Genomic DNA, 8,383 nt, shown 5'->3' with positions numbered 1-8,383 from the left:
CTAGCTATTGAAAATGGGAAATAAAACTCATGGGCAGGGCAGCTTAGTGGAATTCTGGACAGAAGATAGCATCAAATAAAATGTCTCCAGTAAATTTGGAAAGTAGAAGAGAATTATTAGAGATGATCTGTTAAGACAGTATGAAGTACTGTCCAGTAATGTGTGGCACAGTGGTGCAGTGGTAGAGTTGCTGTCTTTCAGTGCCAGAGGTCCAGGCTGGATCCTGATTACAAGTGCTGTCTGCATGGAGTTTGCACGTTCTCCCCATGACCATGTGGGTTTCCTCTGTGTGCTCCAGTTTCCTCCCACATTCCAAAGACATGCAGATTTGTAGGTTATTTGGCTTCTGTATATTGTTGATAGTGTGTAGAATAGTGCTAATATATGGGGTGATTGGGGTCACTTCTGATTTGTGGGCCGAAGGGCCTAGAAAACATAGACATACAAAAATAGGTGCAGGAGTAGACCATTCGGCTCTTCGAACTAGCACCACCATTCAATATGATCATGGCAGATCATCCAAAATCAGTACCCCGTTCTGGCTTGTTCCCCAAATCCCTTGATTCCCTTAGCCCTCAGAGCTAAATCTAGCTCTTTCTTGAAAACAGTCTGCTTCCACACTGTATTTCTAAACTAAACTAAGCCTCAATGATTTAGTGATGTGACATTGTTTATTTTACATTATAATGAGAAGATCAATTATATTGGCTGAAATAAATGAGTGCAATTATATACAAGTCTATTTTACAATAAAACTAATTTACTGATTCACATCAGATCCAATCTAACTGGTTGTTTGTTTGGCCTTTCATCAACAACACCAAAGCAGGCTGGGACCCTTGATCACCTACCCATTTTCTCCAGAGATGCTGACTGATTTGCTGTGTCACTCCAGCGCTTTGTGTCTTACACTAATACTTAAGTTAGGTTGCAACACTGTACTGTGTCATATCCCTGGGCAACTCAATCATTCGTGCTGGTGAAAGGCCAACATGAGACAACAACAATGGCAGCACGGTAGCGCAGCGGTAGAGTTGCTGCTTTACAGCGAATGCAGCGCCGGAGACTCAGGTTCGATCCTGACTACGGGTGCTGCACTGTAAGGAGTTTGTACGTTCTCCCCGTGACCTGCATGGGTTTTCTCCGAGATCTTCGGTTTCCTCCCACACTCCAAAGACGTACAGGTATGTAGGTTAATTGGCTGGGTAAATGTAAAAATTGTCCCTAGTGGGTGTAGGATAGTGTTAATGTACGGGGATCGCTGGGCGGCACGGACTTGGTGGGCCGAAAAGGCCTGTTTCCGGCTGTATATATATGATATGATATGATATGATAAGATCATCTGATGCCTGAAACAAATTCTGGAGAAACTCAAACAGCTGAGGACAAGCAGATATCTGAAACAAGCCCAAATTTGTTAACTCTCTCAACCAAAGAAAGCCACAAAGGTGTAGCAAGAAGGTTAGTAAATAAAATGATGGGTGACCGCAGCAAAACAACCAGATAAAATTACCAGTTATTTAACAGATATGCTGTAGTTCACTAATAAACGTACACTAATTGCCACCCTGCACAATGCATGGTGTATTATGAAAGCAGAATGCCGTGTAACTAAAGATAAGTGAAATAGGAAACTGGCTTCACAAGAAAGAAGTGCCGAAAATTTACATAATGCCATTGGATGCAATAGAACTGTTCCTAGTAACTACTACCTAGACAAATAAAACAATGCCTATCACAGGTTGTTCCTGGGCGTTTCAGCTGCTAAGCCTGCCCAGACCTCAGGGTAATGATTCTTCCTTAAGCAAACAGCGTAAATACCCCATAAAAATGGAATAAATAATATTAATACCAAGAGAAATGAGTATGGCCAAGGCATGTTGTTGATAAAGCCACACCCAACTGCTAATTGCTTTTCTCTTGTAGATGCTGATTCACCTCTGATGAATTTCCAGCATTCTCTTACACATCATTGTTACTTTGTGTTGCGCGGCAACTTGTTCTGAGAAACCTTTTGCATTTCTGAGGCACAGTCAGAGCAAATGAATGAATAATGGTGCCTAAATGTCCTTGGCCTGATTCAACAGACATGACTGCAGCATGGCAAGTTTCGAGTACAACGAAACAGTTTTGATAATTGCTGCATGTATTCAGTGAATATTTTGGTTCATTTGACTCAGATGTGCTGATTATATGGAAGTCTCATAGAATGACCAATCTGTTGGTGTTGGTGCTTAGCACTTAAACTACAATCTCTACTATCCATTCCATCGCGAAAGAAGGACAACAGTTACTGAAACGCATTATAGGAAAGGGAGATTCACCACTTTCAATTGCTTCATGATTAATGGCGGTCCTGGGAACTGCAGAGGCCTTCAGCTCTACACCCAGTTTTTCTTCTTCATGAGAACTTTCCTCCCTCAGATGCTCCTTAAACGTCTCAATATTAATTTGCTCAGCTATTATCTCCTTACCTGACCTGTGAAGCAACTGGCGATTCTACACTGTGTTTGGGATGTTGTGGGATGCTGTTGGAATGTCCACGTCAAGTGATTAAAGACTCAAGTGCTATGAGTTTTTAATTGTCATATGTACCAAAACAGAACAGTGAAATCCTTACTTGCAGCAGCATAACTTGCAGGCTGCACAGTGGCGCAGCGGTAGAGGTGCTGCCTTTCAGAGCCAGGGACCCGGGTTCGATCCTGTCTACGGGTGCTTGTCTGTACGGAGTTTATGCATTCTCCCTTGACCGCGTGGGATTTTTTTCCTGATGCGCCAGTTTCCTCCCACATTCCAAAGACTTGCAGGTTTGCGGGTCAATTGGCTTATGTAAATTGTCCCTAGTGAGTTGGATAGAACCAGGGCCGTCTTTACAGCATTATGGGCCCCGGGCAAAGCAGTGTACTGGGGCCCCTCTCCCCCAGACCAACTGTTACACTCCGCCACCCCCCTTTCCCCAGCACCCCCATTTCCCCCACTTTCTCTTCCCCCCACCACCAACCCCCACCCTTGCTGTCCCCCTCCCCAGTCCCACTCTGCCTCCTCCCATCCCCACTCTCTCCTCCTCCCACCCTCCCCGTCGCCCCCACCGTTACTCTCCCCCTTTCCCTACCAGCCCCCCCTGTCGTGCCGGTGAAAAGCACTTACCGAAAAGCACTTAGCGATGGACTTAGGGTGCTACATTGTTGCGAAAAGCACTTACAGATCGCTGTGAGAAGCACTTAGGGATGGAAAAGCAAAGCACTTAGGGAGCTAATTGTTGCGAAACAGATCGCTGTGAGAAGCACTTAGGGATGGAAAATGTTGCGAAAAAAACACTTAGGGACCGAAAATGTTGCGAAAAAAGCACTTATTGAACTTACATTTTTAAAGTAGTATTTATTTATTGCAAGTCATTTAACATACACAGATCAGCATGGGGCACCTATGCTCGTGGGGCCCCGGGCAAGTGCCCATCAGGCCCATGCGTTAAGACGGCCCTGGATAGAACTAGTGTATGGGTGATTGCTGGATGTCGCAGACTCAGTGGGCTGAAGGACCTGGTTCCACACTGTATCTCTAAACTAAACTAAAGAAAAATATCTATAATCGATTCATTCAAGAAGATTGGTCCAACGAGTTCATGCTGGCTTCAAGCATTGAATTACACTAATCCTGTACAAATCCCATCTCATTTTCCCGTCGACTCCCCTCAAGTTCTGCCTCTCACTTACACACAAAGGGCACTTTACTGGCTAATAAACCTACCAGTCTAATTACCTGGATCATTTTAACTCCTGCAGTAAAGCATGGGGTAGAAATTCATACCTGGTCACATATGTTAAACATGCAATATAGTAGTTCATCTGGTCTGCTCTCAATTTCTGAAAGTTGCCTTGAAATTCAGTGAAACTCAATTCTGAAAGGGGACTGTATTTCATGTATCTTTCATTATTGTCAAAGAGATATAGAGGCATGGAGTTATAACGCAGAGTAATTGCTGCATGCTGACCAAAGTGTCTCGGGGTGTCTTCCTGGGCTATTTCCATATGCCTGCCTCTGGCTCATAGCAATCCATGAATCCTTTTCTCTCCATGAATCTTCCCAAATGTCTTTTACACATTGTATATGCCTCTAACACTTCCTCTGACAGTTTATTCCATATACTTACCATCCTCTGTGTGAAAATCTTGCCCCTCAGGTCCCTTTAAAATATTTCCCCTCACATCGTAATCCTACACTGTCTTGTTCTAGATTCCCCAACTCTGGGAAAAATACAGTGATTGTCAGCTTATCTATATCCAGGGTGATTTTATAAACCTCTGCAGGGTCAGTCCTAAGCCTCCTCCAGGTTAACAGTCTCCACCTATCCGGTCTCCCTTTAAAACCCAATCCTCCCAACCCTAACTCTAACCCTAACTCAAGACACATCAAATCAGATTTTCTAAAAAGCATACAAGGGCGCAGACCTAGGCCAGGGGGGACACTGAGCTTACCACGAATAACATGATACATTAACATGGTTGTCCAGGCCCACAAAATTGTTGAAGGCCACTTTGAACAATTTCAAAAGGGACTTGTCACACAGCAGAGATACAAAGTAATCTCAGCGTGTAGGAGGGCTAAAAATCTGAGGGACATCCTGGTCAGTACAAGCCTACAGACACGCCCAAACTGTGGGCAAAGGCAATGTGGGACCAACACCCACCTGGTAACAGCCAAAAACATAGAGAACAGAGCGACAGGAAAAAGAGGCCAGATAGAACCTGGGAGCAAAAAAATGTGGTGTAGGCAATTAAATGTGAGGAGTGTAACTTATTGTACAGGCGAAACGGGTAATAGCCTCCGAGTCAGGCTGACAGGACACCTCAGCAACATTACAAGGGGTGACCAGTCCAAACTCATTAGCAGACAATTCCAGCAGCACGGAACCAGTCCCTCCAGCTCATGAGCCTAGAAATAAACATCAATTGGTCAACCGGGCGTAGGAAGAGGGCAGAGAGGAAATGGATTGAAGCGTTATGGACGCGAGAGCCCAACGGCCTTAACCTAGCATAAACTCAAACATAGGGTGGACCCAGACTGACTCCTACAAATCTACAGAAGGGCAAGTGTGAAGGCGAGTAGATTTGGACGAGGGTAATGAGGCCGTCGGCCAAACCAAAGTGGCAGCGCATGGTGAAAAGGAATCTCCAGGGGGAGAGCATTGAGCACCAGAGGACATTTTGTCCCACTGCCCAATAAATGATAACCTAACCCCCCATCATATATAAGGTGACACGTTCCTCATTACATGACACCCTAACCCCAACCCTAGGTCTCGGCAACACCAAAGCAAATCATTTTTGCATCCTCTCTAGCTTAATCACACCTTTCCCATATTGCTATGTTAATACTTGTTAGGAACACATTTTTACACATCATCATGCAGAAACAAAAATCTTTAACCCCTCCCTTCTTTTATCTCATAGACTTAAAAGTTAATTCCTGGTTACTGATTCACCAACCTTAGGAAACCTTGTCACCGTTTAATCCCTAGAAAATTTTCAGAAGTTTGGAAACCTCTGGTAGATACCTTTAAATCTTTACTGCCCCACAGGAAAATGCTTCAAACCTCCAAAATAATTTAATCATAAAATCATGAGACATGTGCTGTAGCGGTATATCTACTTCACACTCAACTTCTGAAATCTGCCCATTAACTCTAAGGGGACCTGGACTTCAAATGCATTTTGTTGCTATTTTTCTAACGATAGTTAAAACATATTGAATGGCCTGCGTTCTTTCTTCCAGATAACTCCCTTCGTTTACATTTTGCCAAAAGTTTGTATTTTGCTGCAAGTTATTTTGCATCCGACCATATCTTTGCAATAATTGATGTCTTTACCACCCATCACAGCCATAATAATTGTAGAAGCACAGTTAACATTAAATTTGACAAGCACACCTTGTCATCTCTAAGTTAGCAAGAGCTCCCTCATCATCTTTCCGACAATTAAACCTCTGAATTAAACAAGAAAGCACCATTGGAGATACACAGCAGGTGGGGCAGTTTCCGTGGAGACAGGAGACAGAAAACGAGTTGACATTTCAGAACTGATGATAGGTAATCAAACTGATTCATTCTGTTTCTGCCGTCACAGATGCCGGAGAATCCCCAACATTTTCTGCGTTTTTAAGAGTTCAGGCACATTCGTTGCTTTTGCTTTTCGGCAACTCATCCTTTGTCCTGCCCCCACCTTTTTACCAGCTTTCTCCCCCTCCCCCTCCCCCTCCCCCTCCCCCTCCCCCTCCCCCTCCCCCTCCCCCTCCCCCTCCCCCTCCCCCTCCCCCTCCCCCTCCCCCTCCCCCTCCCCCTCCCCCTCCCCCTCCCCCTCCCCCTCCCCCTCCCCCTCCCCCTCCCCCTCCCCCTCCCCCTCCCCCTCCCCACAATCAGTCCGACACAAAACGTCACCTGGGATTGATAGGATAAATGCACTGAGTCTTTTACCCAGAGTAAGGGAATGAAGAACCAGAGGACATAGGTTTAAGGTGAGGAGGGAAAGATTTCATAGAAAGCTGTGGGGCAACCTTTTTTTAAAACGCAAAACGTGGTGGGTATATGGAACGAGCTGTCAGAGCAGGTAGTTGAGACAGGTACTAACACAACATATAAAAAAATATTTGGACGGGTACATGGATAGGATAGGTTTAGAAGAATATGAGCCAGATGAAGGCAAGTGAGACTAGTATAGATGGGGCATGTTGGATAACGTGGGCAAGTTGTGCCGAAGGGCCTGTTTGCACACTGTATGTACATATGTTCTCCAGAGATGCTGCTTGACCTGCAGAGCTACTCCAGCACTTTGTGTCTTTTCTTGTATTAAATCCCTTGTATATCCTAATCTTTTCTTTATTATGAATTCAAGGAAATTCACCCTGGGCAAGGGGAAGTGGGAAGTGACAGAGAGGGGAGGGAGGAAAAATAAAACAGTGGGAAGAAGCCTAAAAACGAGATTGTTGGTCTTACTACTGACTCATGCCTGATGATCACATTCACTGTCTTGGCGAAGCTCTCACCAGGAACAAGAGCCAAGCCTCTTTCCCACGGTTCTCGGTGGTATTGTTAGGAGCCCAGTTCCAAGCTTAAGGGAACACATGGGCAGACCTTATGACCAGGATGTTTGACCCATGTGTACTGCCATTCCGAACAGGAAACAGCTGGAAGGATTTTACTTTAAATGGCTTGTTTTGTTGGTAGAGGAGCAGGTCAACTGATGTTTCTACAGCCGCGAGACTGACCACACATTATTTTAACTTTCTCTGACGAAAGTCATTACACTTCAGTGTTATTATTCCCTCATCACCTCGACTCAGCATCTCAAGAATCAAGAATGTTTTATTGTCATATGACCCAGACAGAATAATGACATTCTTACAGCAGCACAACAGAAAATGTAAACATGTAGGAAGCAACTGCAGATGCTGCTTCAAACTGAAGATAGACACCTAAAGCTGGAGTAACTCAGCGGGAAAGGCAGCGTTGCTGGAGAGAAGGAATGGGTGACGTTTCGGGTTAAGGTCCTTCTTCAAGAAGGGTCTTGACCCGAAACATCACCCATTCCTTCTCTCCAGCAACGCTGCCTTTCCCGCTGAGTTACTCCAGCTTTAGGTGTCTATCTTCAGAATATGTAAACATAGTGCTTTCTAAACACTATAATAAACGAGAAAAAAAAATCAGTGAATAGACACAAACGCACATAAAAACAAAACAAACAAACAAGAAAAGTGCAAAAAGACAAAACCAATGCCCCAAAGTCTATGTAGTTTAGAGCTTATTTGGAGGTTGTAGTGTTTAATAGCCTGATGGCTGTATTTACTGCTGTATCTACACACCCTAGATGGCTGGAAGGAAGGAGTAAAAGATTAACACGTCCATTAGGCCAGATTTCTACTCACTTTAAGCTGTGTACACATCTTTGGTCAGTGATTTTGTTGTGTGCCTGAAATGTCCATGAAAATGAAGGCAAATCTATCAGCATTGTGTGGGCACATGTAGTCACCCTCTAAGGATTTGGGGGCCTGTGCTGTTTACCATTCATTTACAAATCTGAATGAAATTAGTGGAACATTTGGAAAGTTATCTCTTCAAATTTCTTTTTAAGCTGCTGTCATTTACATGATTAAGGGTCAACTGTGAAATTGTGTGGGGTCTTGAATCACTTTGGATTGCATAGACAAGTTGGGCCGAAGGGCCAGTTTGACTCAATGACTCCATAACATTTCCTACCCATCATTGGACCTCACGTAGCCTTCTCCACTGCTGCCACCTGCAAGTGTGATAATCTCTCTGGGTTCTTACCACAGAGATACTGGAAGAGTTATTGCTACAACCTTTGAAAACATTAATAGTCTTTCTGATTGC

Source organism: Rhinoraja longicauda, chromosome 16, assembly GCF_053455715.1.
Source record: "Rhinoraja longicauda isolate Sanriku21f chromosome 16, sRhiLon1.1, whole genome shotgun sequence".
NCBI classification, from domain to species: domain Eukaryota; kingdom Metazoa; phylum Chordata; class Chondrichthyes; order Rajiformes; family Arhynchobatidae; genus Rhinoraja; species Rhinoraja longicauda.
This window is presented reverse-complemented; position numbering follows the sequence as displayed.